General features: G+C 51.9%; 1 long non-coding RNA gene across 1 annotated transcript; it reads left to right on the top strand.

Moving 5' to 3' along the window:
• The first annotated feature begins 2,057 nt into the window (after positions 1–2,057).
• LOC129481749 (uncharacterized) lies at positions 2,058–10,588 on the top strand. Its single transcript, XR_008657497.1, has 2 exons — positions 2,058–2,808; positions 7,594–10,588. It is a non-coding gene; the product is annotated as an uncharacterized lncRNA (long non-coding RNA).
• Positions 10,589–16,102: the final 5,514 nt, after the last annotated feature.

Genomic DNA, 16,102 nt, shown 5'->3' with positions numbered 1-16,102 from the left:
TCTGTGGCCCAGGCTGGAGTGCAGTGGTGCGATCTTGGCTCACTGCAGGCTCTGCCTCCCAAGTTCACGCCATTCTCGTGCCTCAGCCTCCTGAGTACCTGGGACTAAAGGTGCCCGCCACCACGCCAGGCTATTTTTTTGTTTGTTTTTTTAGTAGAGACGGGGTTTCACCGTGTTAGCCAGGATGGTCTTGATCTCCTGACCTCGTGATCCACCTGACTCAGCCTCCCAAAGTGCTGGGATTACAGGCATGAGCCACTGTGCCCGGCCAAGAACATTTATTAAAATAACTGGCCCACACTCTTCAAAAATGCCAAGCACATGAAAGACAAAGAAAGACTGAGGAACAATTCCAAATTAAATATGACTAACAAGACATGACAAGTAAATGCAACCTGGGATCCTGGATCAAATCCTGGACCAGAAAAAAAAATTAATAAAGGATATTCTTTGAACAATTGGCAAAATTTGAGTAAGAAGGCATATAGATCAGAAAATGTTATTATTAATGTTAATATCCCAATTTTGATAACAAGGACAAGAAAATAACCTTATTCTTAGGAAATACACACAATTATTTTGAGTGAAAGGACTATGATATCTGTAACTTACTTTTGAAAGGCTCAGAAAACAATGATATGTAGGACATATACATAATCTATGTATAGTTATATATATATGAAGAGAGAGACAGGGAGACAGACAGAGAGAAAGGCTGATAAACCAATTGTGGTAAAATGCTAGTTGTCAGGGGATTTGGGTGAAGGGTAAATGTGAATTCTTTGTGCTTGTCTTACAACTTTTTTGTAAGTGTGCAATGATTCCAAAATAAAGATTTAACTAACTGACTAAAAAAATTCCATGCTTATGGTTATTATTTACATACTAGGTAAAATTGACATGCAACCTTAAGTGTACAGTTAAATGGGTTTTGACAATTATCTATGTATCTATCATCCAAATCAAGATACAGAACACTTCTTTCATATCATTCCAGAAAGTTCTCTCACATCTTCTTCCTCTCACCCCGCTCCTTCCTCCCCATCTGATCTCTTATCACCAAGATCCATTCTGCTGCCTGTTCTGGATTTTCACATGGTTGGAATTGTGTTGAATGTATTCTTTTGTGCCTGGCTCCGTTCCCTCAGGATAGTGATTTTGAGATTTATCCAGTTAGTTGTGTGTATCAATAGTTCATGCCTCCGTATGGGTGAGTAGTATTTCATTGCACCAATGTACCATAGGAATCCAGGCACCTGCTGATGGACATCGCGTTGTTTCCAGTTCTGGGTCACTACGAACCAGCCTGCTGTGGGTGTTCTGATGAGTCTGTGTGTGAACTGGTTTTCGTGGCACCACCTGCCTCCCTCCCTCTGGAAATGCCACCTTCCCCTTGACCTCACTACGCACACATGCAGGTGCCACAGGGCCGTGGGCTTTCATGGATACCAAAAAAGCTTCCTGACCCAAATGGTCTCTTCTGTGAATGCCTGAAACTCCACCACTGGCTGTCCCTTCTTTTGAGGCTACCCTCACTCTGGATGGTCTGCAATTTTATCAGAAGGAAGCTTACAAAATATCTTCTGGCCAGGTTGGGCCCTGGATAGGGCTATGGAAAGTGAGTGAAAGGAATGGAGAGAAACTTCTACCATTCTACTATTTTCTGGGCGGTGTATCCTCTCTCGCCTTCTCTGTGTCCTCCCTAGCACTTCGTACCTGGGGTCAGACACCCCAAATCTAGTCAGTGTAGGAGCTTGGCAGCCCAGGCCTGTCTATCTCCAATAGTCAGCAGTTCTCCTGGAAGGAGGGAGGGAGGACCATGGGGAGTCTCCGCATCTCTGAATCTACAAGGATTCCTGGAGGCTTGGGGGTGAGGGTAATGAGGGGTGTGTGTGCTGCAGAGAGTTGAGCGACAGCCACACACAGGGATGGATCTGCAGGTCTCATGGGAGAAGCCTCTCTCTGGATCAGTGGAATAAGCCAATTTGTGCCCCAACAAATTTCCCCCCGAGGAAAGAATCAGCAGGCTTTGTGTAAAGGGATTAAGGCATTAGCCTGCTCAGCAGGGAGAAGGGCTCTTGACTCTGTGGCAGTGTGGCCACGTTTCCTTGTGTCCGTGTGGCCATGTGGGCTGCTGTAGGCCCTGGCTCACTGGTCCCAGGGCCTGTGGCTAAAAGGAGGCATTGCTGGTGGCCTCTCTTGGGAGGTGGGTAGGTGGGCCATGCTGCCTGTGCCCTCCTCAGGTTCCAAGAAGGAGCACTTCCAAGGGGTGGTGAGTGGGGGGAGGTGGGCAGGAAAAGATGCCAGGGAAAGATCTGAGCCCAGGTAGGAGTGACAGTGATGTGTAGTGGAGATCCTACAGCCAAAGGAGGAGCAGTTCACAATGCCACTTCACAAACAGCGCCCGAGGCTCAGAAAGAAGATGTATCTTGCCAACCATCACACAACAAGTCACCAGCAGAGCTGAGACTAGAACCCAGGCTCCTGGTCCAGGGCTCAGTCATTGATTGTTCCAGCCACACCTGGCTGGTGCCAGGGGCCTGTCCTGTCCACTCCCTGCGGTGACTCTTTCTCCCGCCTCCCAACTCCAGAAGAGGATCCTGCTAGGGAGCCTGGGGTGAGATCCCAAGAGCCTTTCCATGTGGACGTGGACATAGTGGGGTAGGTCTAAAGACCAAAGCAGGATTCTAACAGGCCTGGACATATGTCATGGGCCAGCAAGACCATCTGCATGAAAGTCTTTTGCTACAGAAGTGGGGTGGCTTTTTGCAGCTGCTCAAGAGAACAATCTGGCAGAGAAGTGGGAAGGTAAGTCTGGGTCTTTCTGGAGTACGATTGGCCCTTGACCAGTCTCAGGGACGTGTGTCCAGGCCCTGTGAGGAGAAGGACCACAGGCAGAAGGGGCAGGAGTGTTGGAGCCAGCCAATGGAGCTTTGAGTCCTGGGTGGGATGTGGTTCCCAGTGGAGGCCTTCCCCCATCTTCTCAGAACCCAGCATGGCTTCAGCACTGTGTGGATGATGACAGGGAGCTGACTTTGTAACTTCGGAGGAGATTGGGAAACAAGGCCCTTTGGGCAGAGGACATCACAAGGGACCCAGAGATGGAGAGGAACAAGTCCTGCGGCTCTGCCTGCTCCCTGTGCCCTGCACTTCGCTTCCCTTCACCTGCCCGAAGACAGGTCCAAGCTAGAGTCCTGGTCAGGCCCTGGAGAAAAGCTGGGGGGTTTGGGAGGAGAGGGTGGAGCAAGATTGGCCCACACTACACTGCCTTCCCCCCATCCTTGCTTGCACCTGCCAGGGCCTGCATGAGCCTCCTCAAGGGCCTGGGCTCAGGACCCCAGAGCCAGCAAGGAGCCCTGCACTCCATCTCTGTGTGGCTGGCCTGGGAAAAGCCTCTGTCTCCCCTGCTGTAAAATGGCATGTGGAGGGAGAGAGGGAGGCCAGGAATAGATGCTCACGTGGGTCCCTCCTAATAGACCCGGCCTGCCTTCCCAGCTCGAGCCCCTGAGACAGCCCCCATTCTTCTCCCCTTTTCAGAGGACCACCTCGTACCACGTTCTAGGATCAAACTCTCGGTACTTGGGAAGGACCTTAGAAGGTAGCTGATGTGCCGTCTCTGTTGTTCAGATGGGGACAGTGAGGCACAGGGAGGGTTGGCCTTGCCTCTCCAGGGAGTCTGTAGCAGCGCTAAGACCAGTGCCCTGTTCCCCGGTGCCCGTCCTGCTCTCCCCTATCCCTTGGCACTTCTGAGCAGGAGGCAGAGAGCATTTTCTCTGATCTGAGCAGGGGGTGTGGGGTGGGGGTGGCTGGCTCCTCCCTCAGGGGCCCCAGGCTCGTCCAGACAGGCTCGGCAGGAATCTGCTCTGGTTGGAGCCGCCTCCCTGAGGGCTGCCCCAGGCTGGGCCCGGGTCCTTGAGGTCCTGGGGATGTTGCTTTCTGTTTACTTTCTGCCAGGCTTGCACAGCCTTGTGGTTTCCACTTGGAAGGGCTGCAGTGGGAACTGCAGGGCCTCCTCTGGGGGCTGAGCTGCATCTGTGGGAAAGCTTGGGCCCTGCAGTTGCTCTGCTGCTGAAAGTTTGGAATTCAGCAGACCCCGTCCCTGAATTCCCATGCGATGGGCTCAGCACTGGCTCCTCCAGCTACTGGCTCTACCTGGGCCAGTTTAGAGTGAGAGGGTGGCCAGATCCTCCTGGGGGTGAGTCAGAGAGATCTTCCCGTTTAGAGAGGATCATCACCTATTTCACAAACAGGGAAACTGAGGGAGGAGATGGGCAGGAACTTGTCCAAGGCCACTCCTCGTCCATGGCAGAGCTGGGACTGGAACAAGGCCACCCGGTTCCCAGCCCAACTTGAAATCCCCTCATCCCTTTGGGCTTCTCTGGGGTGGGGTGGACACTCCAGGATTCCCGAAGCCCTAAGTTTCCCATGACTTCCCTCTGGGCTGGGGCACGGTGTGTATCCTGGAAGGGGCCTGGCCTTCCCCACTGTGCCCTGGCCACGACCCAGGCCCCGGGCAGAAGGGGAGCTGGGAAGAGTCTGCCCTCTGCTCTTGTTCTCCCTGGGGTCTCCTCGGCCTGGCTGCTGGGGGAGCCCCGCCAGTCCCTGAGAATGTGACCCACTGCTGAGAGGCCTATAAGGCTCCTCCCCATGCTGGCTCTGCAGTGCCCAGGTCTGGGAACCAGAACTTGGATTTGAATTCCAGTTCCTCTATCTATTGGCTGAGGGGCCTTAGTTTCCTAGTCTTTAAAACAGACATATACCACTCCCCGCCTTACAGAGGATAATGGGCATGAAGTGCCAGGTGAGCTGTGAGGGGTTCAGCCTACACACTAGACTTGAGGCCACTGGCCACCGGCCTGCTCACAGCAACAGCTAGGAAGGGGCTGAAGTCCCATCTTGCCTAGACAGGCCTGCCACCACTGGGGCTGTGGCAGAGGACCCAGAAGGTGGGGAGGAGGGCGGTGACCGTGCCAAGCCCTCCCTGCAGAGTTCTTGCCTTCTCTGGGGAGCGCCGAGGCAGGGTGCTGGGGTGCGGGTGGCCTGGTGGGCGGCTCCTCTTTGTAAGGCCCATCTTATTCTGTGCTCTCTGTGAGAGGAGCTGATAATTGAGCCGTTTCTCAATTGAGCCGTTTCTCCCTGATTTTTATGAATCTGCAGGACGAAGGAAGCAGCGCTGTCCTGCTGGGGAGACTGTGAGAAGGAGGAGATGAAGGGGAAGTTGCTCATCTTCGCAGCCTTTCCACTTGGGAGACTGTTTGGCGTGTGACGAGGGAGGAGAAGCCGATTTGAAGCCTCTTGGAGGAGGAGGTCTCTGCTGTTGCTGTCCCTGGCACAGCCTTGCCCGTCATCCCCTCTGGCCACCTGCCTCTTTAATCCATTTAACGCCTCTTCATCGCTGTTTTTTTTTTTTTTTTAAATACTTTTCCTGAGCTGGGGCCCCCAGGGCCTCCTTGATGGCAAATGGTGTCGGCAGCCCCTGGGCTGTTCCTGGGAAGGGACAGGCTTCAAGGTCAGGCTGCTGCTGGCTGACCTTGAAAGCTTCCCCAGGCAAGCCCCTGACGTGCCTCCACTCTCCAAGCTCAGCGAGCTCCATCACATTAAAAAGCTGTTAAAAGCGCCCGTCTGGTTGGCTGCCTCTGAAGCTCTGCGGCCGGTGGTGGGGAAGGCAGCCTCAGTTCAGGGATGAGCTCCGCTAGAGGCGCGGGTCTACCCCGGGGACCCAGGCCTGGGAACCGCCCGGCAGTTGCCCACCCCTCCATTCTTACTTGAGGGATGGCAGTGGGAGGATGACACTTACCCTGAGCCACACAGTGGCCTAAGTGCTTTAGGTGGGTGAGCTCACTTCATCTTTACAGCCACCCTGTAAAGTAGGGCTATTAGGAACCCCATGTTGCAGTTGGGCTCAGGAAGGTTAAGACACTTCTCTAGGGTCACACAGCGAGTAAACAGACGAGGAGACCCTCAACTCCTGAACTCACTGGCTCGGGCCTCACCCAAAGGGTTCGCAATGTCCACCTACCCACTCTGCACATCATGCCCGGCCTGGGCCACACCTGTGGTGACCTTTTCTGGGTCGTGGCTTGCCCTGCACTCATGGGCACAGAAAGCTTCTCCCCTCTGGAGATGACCGGGGCTTTGGCCTCGGTTGCTGTGTGGCCATGGACAAGCCCTTGGGCCTGCCTTTCCTCAGGTCCGGAGTCTGGAGGGGTGTAGAGAGTAGGGGGTGGTTATGGCTGGGCTTCAGGTCTGTTTATTCAATTTGAAATAAACCTAGCTGTAAGCGTCCACGGTGGCTTCATAGGCCTCCCCAGGCCTTTTGTTTGCCTGCTAACGGTTTCTAGTGCCCCTGCAGGGCCTGGCAGCTTCAAAGCTCACTGAGACTAGCAGCCAGCAGACTCCTAGGCTGGGGAAGGCTATGGGGAAGGCTATGGGGAAGGCATGGACCTTCCTCCTTCACCCGGCCTGGCCCAGTCTCCCTGGGGACACACCACAAGCATGAGGTGGGGTAGGGGCAGCATGGGGTGGCGCAGGGTGATGGTAGGAGAGATGGGGGAAGAAGACTTCTCCCAGGGGAGGTGACAGAGCTGGATGCCCCCCCCCCACTCTGCTTCTGGTTTCTGGTTGTGATGAGCCCCATGTGGCTCCATCATTTGTGAGACCTTCAGATTTGCCCAGGAAGGCCCATCTGCCCTTGGGCAATTTTAATGCCAAAGCATGATCTGTTTCTCTCTCCCCACCTTTCCCCCATCACCGCCTCCCACTCTTCTCCCATTCCTCTGCTCCAGCCACACCAGGCTCCCTGCTGTCCACAAGCACCCCAGACCCACTGCTACCTCAGGCCCTTTGCACAGGTGACTCCTGCTGACAGACTCCTCCAATTGGGTCCACATGGCTGGCTCATTTCCCCAGCTCCTTCAAGTCTCTGCTTGATGTTCATATTTTTTTTTCTTTTTTTTTTTTTGAGATGGAGTCTCATTCTGTGGCCCAGGCTGGAGTGCAGTGGTGCGATCTCGGCTCACTGCAACCTCTGCCTCCCGGGTTCAAGCGATTCTCCTGCCTCAGCCTCTCTAGTAGCTGAGATTACAGGTGCATACCACCACGCCTGGCTAATGTTTGTATTTTTTAGCAGAGATGGGGTTTCACCATGTTGGACAGACTGGTCTCAAACTCCTGACCGTGTGATCCACCCGCCTCGGCCTCCCAAAGTGCTGGGATTACAGGCATGTGCTGCTGCATCCAGCCTGATGTTCATCTTCTTGCCAGACCTGCCCTGAACACTCGACTTTAAACCACCTCCGTTTGGCCTTCCCTGTGTCCTGACCCTGCTCTGTTGCATTCCACAGATATATTGCCTTCTGGCACTTTGTAATTAACTTACTTATGTTGTTTCTTGTTCTCCTGCATTAGAATATAAACTCTAGGAGGGCAGGCATTGTTGTTTGCTTTGATAACATTGAACCCCTCCCCAGTACTTAGCACAGTGCCCAAACACAGTGTAGGTCCCTAAGAAACACCTGCGGAATGAGTGAGCAGATGAGCGGATGGGTGTCAGTGCATCTTAAAGCAAAGTATCTGTAACATTTGTCTCTTTAGGGACCAGAGAATGGGGCATTGGAAGACCTAGGTTGGAGCCTCACCTCTGCCCTATCTTTGCTGTGTGACCTTGAGCAGGTCACTCAAACTCTTGCAGCCTCGGCTTCCTAACAGCGCCCCTGCCTGGCCTCTCTTGCAGGCCCACAGCATGAAAAGAGAGGAGTTCCAGGAAAGGGTTTGGCAGATGGCATCCCCACAGGACTGCCTCGCGGCGCTCTGCCCCATCCAGCCCCTACATACTGGCCATGTGACCTCAATGCTTGATGGACTCACTTGGCCTCTCTGAGGCTCGCTTTCTCCATCTCTAAAATGGAGGATGAAGCAGGTTCAGCCCCACGAGCAGGCGGCACTATGCCGGGGACATGGTGAGCCCTCTGGAAAAGTTCACCTGATCCAGACGTTGCTGGGTCAACAGGAAGGAACGACTTTCACTCCTCTGCTTCGAACCACCAGACTGTCCTTGGCCTTCCCTAATAAAGGAGCAGAGAACAGCAGAGTGGGCAGGGATCTTGGAGGTCAGCAGGGTGGCTGCTGAGCCCGGAGGCAATCCAGAGGTGTGACGAATCAGAGTCAGCCCTTTACTGAACACTCGACTTTAAACTGCCTCACGCCTGGCATGAGGAAGGCACCGTGCTGGAGGGTTTCACCACGGTTCTCTATGTGTCTCCGGGGAGCTCACTGTCCTGTCTGAGGCCCGTCTGGGGTCCGGACAGTGGAGCTTTCAGGTTTGTGTGCACCCTCTGCCTGCCTCTTCTCCCTGTCAGTAAGGACGTAGGTGTGGCTGGGAGGCAGACTCTGGGTGGAAAACTGAGCTCCCGGTTCTGAACAGTTTGAGGGTCCGGAAGTCCTTTAAAAAGATGGTGAAAACTATGGACCTTCTCAAAGAGAAGCACACATCCACATCCAGAGGCAAAAACCCCATCGCTCAGAACCCTGTGGATGAGGCAGTCATTATCCAGCGGTGCTGTCACTATGGCTGGGGCTGGCCTTGATCTCTGTTGCTTGATTCCACATGTTCATTCTCTCCGGCCACATTATCAGATCTCTAGCTCCAACATCCTGTGTGATACCAGGATGGCCATTGCTATGATCTTGTCCACGGGTCCACTTTCAGCAGCTGGGCCCTGGAGGGCAGCACACAGCTCATGATTGGGTTGGAGATGGGGGAGTCAGGGGCAGATGGTGGGAGCTGTCCCCAGCCCTGCCTCTCTCAGGACCCTCCTGGGACTCAGGTACATGAGGTCCCTGAGAAAGACCCAGTTTGGTGAGACAGGCAGGAGGAAGAAGAAAGAGTGTAGTTTAAGAAAGTTTTCTCCAGCTCTGGTTCATGCATCAGTCCTGAAAGAAGGCAGGGAAAGGATTATTCACCCATTTCACAGATGAAGAAATTGAGGCTTGGAGAAGTCACGGAGCACACAGAGCAAAAAAGTCAAAACCAGGTTTGAATCTACTCTGATTACCTCCAGAGCCCACGTCTTGTCCCAATGGATGGAAAATTCTTAACTATTTAACTCAATATTTTGCAGCTACTGTCTACAGAATTCTGTGCCACACAACTTGGGAGACACAGACCTACAGGGAGATATAGTTCCCACTGGAAGCACCCAGGGCAGTAATAATTATCATCATAGCAAAGGAATAATAATAGCTAACATTTTGGAGCGCTTACTAGGGACCAGCATTATGCTACACAGTTTTCATGGATTATCTCATTGAAGCTCTCACATATTTTGGGGTGTAAATAACAGTATGCCCACTGCTTTTGTTTGTTGTTGGTGTTCAGAAGTGTATATCCATTTTTGAGAATGGAGGCTCAGCGAGATTAGGAGCCTTGCTCTCAATGAGGGAGGAATTCTGGCTGCGACTCTGTCCCTTACTACCTGGGCATCACCTCTGTCAAACCTGGGCAGGTGCCTCTTAGACCTGGCTGAGGTTGGCTGAGGCGGGGAGGATGGAGATGTTGTGAGTAGGCAGCACCTATTCATATCCACAGTCCAGGAACTGTTCTAGAAGAATCATATTCTCTGTGCCCTTGTTGCCTCTGAGCCTTGGTGTCCCAGCCTTTCGATCCTCTCACTTCTGATGTCCTTGAGCCGATAATCTGAGCCATTCTCCAGGATAAGGAGATGCTTGAGGTCGAGTGAAAGGTTGAAATTTCTGCAGGAGCAAAGAATGACTTGATGCAGGAGAGAAAGGCTGCAGGGGAAAGCGAGTGAGGCAAATCCCCAAGGCAGAGCAGAGCCTTCCAAAGGGTGCAGGGGAGAGTCTTAGGGGAGGGGGCCAGCCTTGCTTAGCAGCCCCAACCTCAACAAGGACCCCTACCCAAGAAGGCCCGCAAAATAGCAAATCAATGAAGACAGCAATGAAAGCAATGAGGAGGGAAGAGGGACCAGAATCCCAGCCACATCATCACCCCTCACCCCTTTTTCTGGCCTCAGTTTTCCCTTTGTGAACAGAGGGAGCTGGCCCTTCCGTCATTTGCAGGATTTTCATCTCAGGCTGGCAGCACAAGCTGGAAAGGTGAGGGAGGTCCCTGCCTTCCCCGGCCTCCGGTCTGTGATTGGCAGCACCTCCTCCTCTCTTCCTCTCCTGTCCCTCCCTTCCCCTTCCCTCCCCTGCTTTCTTTTCCCTTCCACCCCACCCTTCCCTTCCTCGTTCTTCCCCTCCCACTCTTTCACAGCCCCCAGCGTACTGTGCAGTTATTAGTTTAGGTTCATTTAGAATCGGCTTAGCAACCCCACACCCCTGGAACCTGGAAGCTTAAAGCACAAGATGTCTGGCAAATGGAAATTCAATTGCTTTAATATAGAGACTATTTTGCTGCAGTCGAACTGGAGCCTCTTATTAAGAATCTGATGGAATTTCTAAACAGGGAGAGAGGCCCCAAGGAGGGGGCATCGCCCATCACACACCAACATTGCTCTTGACATATTTATGGCTCCAATAAAATCTCCCATCTGGTATATTTTAAAATAAAATTGAAAATTTATCACTTTCCCTGAGTCGGTTTGTCGTTCTCCCAAGGAGAAGATAGCCAGCCTGAGATTACAGGAGAAGCAGCAGCGGGCAGCAGGCGGGCAGAGAGGTTAGGCTGGGCTCTGATTTAAATTTCAATACCTTCCCCATTACAGCTGTCTGGGCTGGGAAAATTACTAGGGGAAGCAGGCCATGTGCTTCTCCTATTTCTCTGGACGTCTACTTGGCTGTCTCTGCCAGGGTCCACAGACTTGGTCTGCTCTCCCCACTACTTAGCAAGGTTCGGATGAACGACGAAATGGGAGGAAGCCCCATCCTCCAGGCCTAGGAATCACCGTCATCCATTTGTGCCTCTCTGAGGCCCAGTGGACACCTTTGGGTGCTGCTAGATGGTTTGAGAGGGCCCCTCTTTATCAGGACTCAGAGATCAAGATCAGGGCTTAGACTCAGGTGGGGAGCAGGGTTCAGTCTGTAACTAGCATTGGGGTTCAGTCTAAAACTAAGATCAGAACTTCAACTCAGGCAGGATCAAGGCTCAGTCTGTAACCAAGGTCAGGGCTCAGGCTCAGGATGGAATCAAGGTTCATTCCATTAACAAAAACAGGGCTCAGATTTCATCATCATAGAAGTCAATTCATATCTCAGAGCCTCGATTTCTTCTCCATTCAAATGTGGAGCTAGGTATTGCCCTGCTTGCTTCACAAGGCTTTTTAGAGGAATAAATGAAAACAAGAGTACTGGGCCGGGCGTGGTGGCTCATGCCTGTAATCCTAACACTTTGGGAGGCCGAGGGAGGTGGATTGCCTGCTCTCAGGAGTTCGACACCAGCCTGGGCAACATGGTGAACCTCCGTCTCTACTAAAAATACAAACATTAGTCAGGCGTGATGGCACGCGCCTATAATTCCAGCTACTAGGGAAGCTGAGACAGGTGAATCGCTTGAACCTGGAAAGTGGAGGTTGCAGGGAGCCGAGATCGTGCCATTGCACTCCAGCCTGTGATAGAGTGAGACTCCGACTCAAAAAAAAAAGAGTATCTTTCTTTTCTATAACAACTTACACTTTATAAATTGCTTGCACATACTTTATCTCGTTTGGTCCTCATGATAACCACCATTTTAAAGACAATAATACAGGCTCAGAGAGGTTAGGAAGCTTATTCAAGGCCGCACAGCCTGTAGACACAGGCAGGAAGTAGGGGCTGGGCCCAGCTGGTCCCGACTCTAAGCAGTTCCTAGAATACTGCAACGCAAAGAAGCAGTGACTGAGACTGCACTTGTCCACCCAGGAGTCATGTTCCCCTTTTTCTTTCTCTCTTTCTTTCTTTCTCTTTCTTTCTTTCCTTCTTTCTTTCTTTCTTTTTTTTTTTTTTTGACAGAGTCTCGCCTGTCCACCAGGAGTCATGTTCCCCCTCTTTCTTTCTTTCTTTTCTTTTCTTTTCTTTCTTTTCTTTCTTTCTTTCTTTCTTTCTTTCTTTCTTTCTTTCTTTCTTTCTTTCTTTTTCTTTCTTTCTTTCTTTCTTTCTTTCTTTCTTTCTTTCTTTCTTTCTTTCTTTCCTTCCTTCCTTCCTTCCTTCCTTCCTTCCTTCCTTCCTTCCTTTCTTTTTTTATGACAGAGTCTCGCCCTGTTGCCCACGGCAAGCACTGTGTTAGCCAGGATGGTCTCCATCTCCTGACCTCATGATTGGTCTACCTTGGCCTCCCAAAGTGCTGGGATTACAGGTGTGAGCCACCGCGCCCGGCCGTGTTCCCATTTTTCTATGGTAACAGAACCCTTATTCTATTCTGGGGAGCAAGGTGTCCACCTAAAAGACTACATTTCCCAGCGACCCTTGCAGCAAGGGGTGGCCAATGAGATATGAGCAAGAGAATTGTTGGGTGAGGCTCCAGGGAAAGTTCTGGAAAAGGGAGACAGGTAGAGAGCATGGATTTTCCCCCCTTCCTCTTTCTTCTTGCCTGGAATACAGATAGGATGGAGCCCAGCTGCCACTATGGACCATGAGGTGATACTAAAGATAGACAGCAGTGCTGAGGGTGATGAGCCTGGAGAGAGAAGTTATTTCAGACATTGAAGGCAGGGTGAAGCACCATCCCAACCCTGGGCTGCTGACCTCTGTATAGGGGAGAGTAAAAGACACTACTAGTTTGTTTAGGCCACTATGGCTGGATCTCTGTTACCAGGAGGCAAAGGTAACTTCTGATTCAAAGGTGCTACCCTGAGAAAAAGTATGCTCACATAAGCTTGGGAAATAGCAAGTTAAACAGAATCTTTCTTGCAGTACTTCCCAAAGCCTTTAAATGCTACAGTTTTGGGAACCACCAAGTGGGGGATATACTACACCACATTTCCAGAGCTCACTTGTCATGGCACACTGTGTGTGTGTATGTGTGTGTGTGTGTGTGTGTGTGTGTGTGTAGAGAGAGAGAGAGAGGGAGCAGGAGAGACTAGGGGTCTAGTGCTGGGAGACCACATCCTGGTGTCTAATGGGGGCTGGAAAGTGCTTTGCTCAATGCCATCATTATTAAAACAAATGAAGACACTGACTCCTTTTCCAACTTTCTTAAGCTTCAACTAGCATTCATGATTTCAGTTCCTAAGTGTCTAAGGGTTGTAGGGCCAAGCAGGGGAGGGCTAATTTGGGGACAAAGCTAGGAGAGCTGTTTGGGGTAAGAGAGTCCCCTTGTAGCTGCTGGAGTCTTTGTGGATTGGGGCTTGGCTCACACGTGTGGGGGCTGCTACAGGGAGAAGAGGACCCTGGCCACCCTTCACATCATATATAGGGCATTGGCAGCCCTGTTCCTCCCCTCTCCCCACCCTCAATAAAAGAGGGAAATAGAGGCATGGAGTATGAAAGGGGCTAGGCCAGCCAGGTCCACAGAAAGAGCGGGTGGCAGAATGGGGTCTGGAGCCAGCTGCCCATACTCCCTGCCCTTCCCCAACCTACCCCCTGCCCTCAGCTTTCTGGGAGGCTCTGGCTGAGTCATACGCCTGACGCCCAGTTTCTGCCTCTGCTGCAGTGGCCACCTTTCAGTCCTCTGTGGGGGTCCCATTGCAGGCTGTAAGATCTTGACATGCTCTTTCAATGCCATTTTAAGAGACTCAGAACATAATAGCAGTAATAGAGGCACCTTCTGCCTGGCTTGGTAATGATTGCATCCCTGTTGGGGGAACTGTTGACTGCCTGGCAAAGGGGTGAAGTCTCCCCTCACTTCTTAAATAGGAGTCCTCCTTGAAGACCGTGGCCACAGCTGAGGGTTGTTAGTCACCAGTCTGTGCCCAGGAGGGAGTCAGGGAGCACCAGTGTGGCAGCCAGGTAGAGGAAATGGGGGTAGAGGGAGTAGGGGTAGGCGGTGGGGGGATGTGGTGTCCAGAATCCTAGACTGAGGATGGAGGGCTTGAGGCTCTTTTCCCCTGTTCTGTGTGGCTAAGTCCAGTCCATTCCCCAGACCTCAGTCTCTCTCTCTGTGCAATGGGAAATTGGATCAGGCCTCTAAGAATTTGTCCAGTGCATAATTCTAAGGTTCTGCTTTTTAAGGAGATCGTAGGGAACTGAGGGCAGAACAGAAAGGTGGGAACTCCTTGAGGGCAGGAAACCTGCTTGTTTCCTCTCTCGGACCCTGGCATGGTTGGGTGGAAGACCCCATCCCAGACAGAGCAGGAGGTATGGTGGTGTCCTAAGAGGGAGGGAGGAGCCAGGACAGGAGGAGAAAAGGAGGGGAGAGGAGTGGGGGAAACAGAAGCTTGAGGCTCCATCTGAAGAAAACTCAATATCAAAACTTTAACAAGAGCTTCATAACCAAGAAACGGGCCTTTGACTTAGGAGGTGAAGGCTCGTTTAAATGGCAAATTCCCCTTGTGCCTGCAAGGGCTTGTTTATAGAATGTGGGGCTGAGAGTGCAGGTGGTCCCACACAGAAAACTGGAAGCTTTTCTTTTTAAACTCCCTGAAGATTCATCTGCAATGCAGATGAAGCATCTTAGAAACAAGAATGAAAACAGCGTTTGATTTTTACAAAAGCCAATTCAGAGGCTCACTTCCTGTCCAGCCCAGCGCGCCAGCATCTGTGTGTGAGACCACTGTCCCCAGCCGGGTGGGGGCCTGCACGGGTCTTGCCAAGGTCAAATGGGTGTGCACACATGACTACAAGTGAATTCACTGCACATGTGTGTACACACACACATTTACTTGGATCCTCAGCAGAGTTATTTTGGATTTGGTCTTCGTGGAATGTCAAGTCTGTGCCTAGATGTGGGTTCAGAAAATTCATTGACTCTGCACAGCTACTGGTCACTAATAAGAGCCTGGACCTGGGGATACCATGATGACCAAGAGATAACCTCTAAAAGAACTCACAGACCAGCTGGGGAGACAGGTGAATAAACATGTGGAGAACAGAGCATTATGGGAGCATCTGGCCTAGGCTTGGGAGGTCAGGGAAGGCTTCCTGGAAGAGGTGCTATCTTGGAGCTGCATACTATCCAATATGGTAGCCACTAGCCACAGGTCGCCATTTACATTTAAATCAAAAACAAATAAACAATTCAGTTCCTCAGTCATACTGGCCACATTTCAATTGGCTAGTGGACACCATGTCGAATAGTGCAGAGATGGAACATTTCCATTGTCCAGAAAAGTCTACTGGATGGCCCTGTGAGGAGGAACAGACTCTCTCCAGGTGAGGGCCATGGAGAGGTGTTCCAATTCTAGGGAGAACCTTGTGCAAACGCCTGGAAGTAGATGGCAGCATGTCCAGGGGACAGGAGCCCTGAACACAGGTGTGAGGAGGAGGGAAACAGTGATAAGTGAAGCTAGAGAGAGTGGAAGAATTCAAATGGCAGTTAAAGGCTCTGCTTGTGTTGGCAAGGAGCTGGGATTTTGTCCTCAACGTTTGGGGAGACTTTGGAAGGGTTTCAGCTGGGAGTGGCAAGGTCAAGGTCGGGTATCATGCTAGAAAAGCTTGCTTGGAGAAGGGACTCCGCAGGGAAGGGGCAATTGCCAGCAGCCAGGTGAGAGCCAGGTGAGGGGAGGGGCCCGACCTGGGAGTTTAGCTGGGAGGGCCTGGAGATGAAGTGCCTGTGTAGGGGGCACTCGAGAGAGGGGCTTCTGGCTTCAGTGCCAGGGTGGCTGGGGCTGCCCTTTGGGCTCGGGCTGTGCTGAGTGCAAGGGAAGAGGGAGGCCTCTGCACCTGGCAGGTAGGTGAGGGCACCTGATCCTTTAGGAAAAGTTTAGGCTGAAACCACTGACTGGGTGATCATCAGTGAATAGATAGGGGTGCAGGTCCTGCAAGGGGCTGAGGTCTCAGGAGAGTCCTCAGTAAGACAGTATTGGAGCCCTGGGAAGCACAGGTGAGTCAGTGGCCAAGAGAGCAGAAGGAGCTGGGTAGGTCAGATTTCTGGAGAAGAGTGAGGGAGGCCAGATGTTCCTTGGAAGCGTCATGGCTGTGGTTGTGATTCCGTTCCCTGAGGTGTAGGAGATATAGCTTTCAGTCCAGGCAAGTTTCCTGCAGGGGATAGGGCAGTGTCTTGGTACTGAGG

The sequence above is a fragment of the Symphalangus syndactylus genome, chromosome 5 (assembly GCF_028878055.3).
Source record: "Symphalangus syndactylus isolate Jambi chromosome 5, NHGRI_mSymSyn1-v2.1_pri, whole genome shotgun sequence".
NCBI lineage: Eukaryota > Metazoa > Chordata > Mammalia > Primates > Hylobatidae > Symphalangus > Symphalangus syndactylus.
Note: the sequence above shows the minus strand (reverse complement) of the source record. Positions and strands in the feature narration are given on the sequence as shown.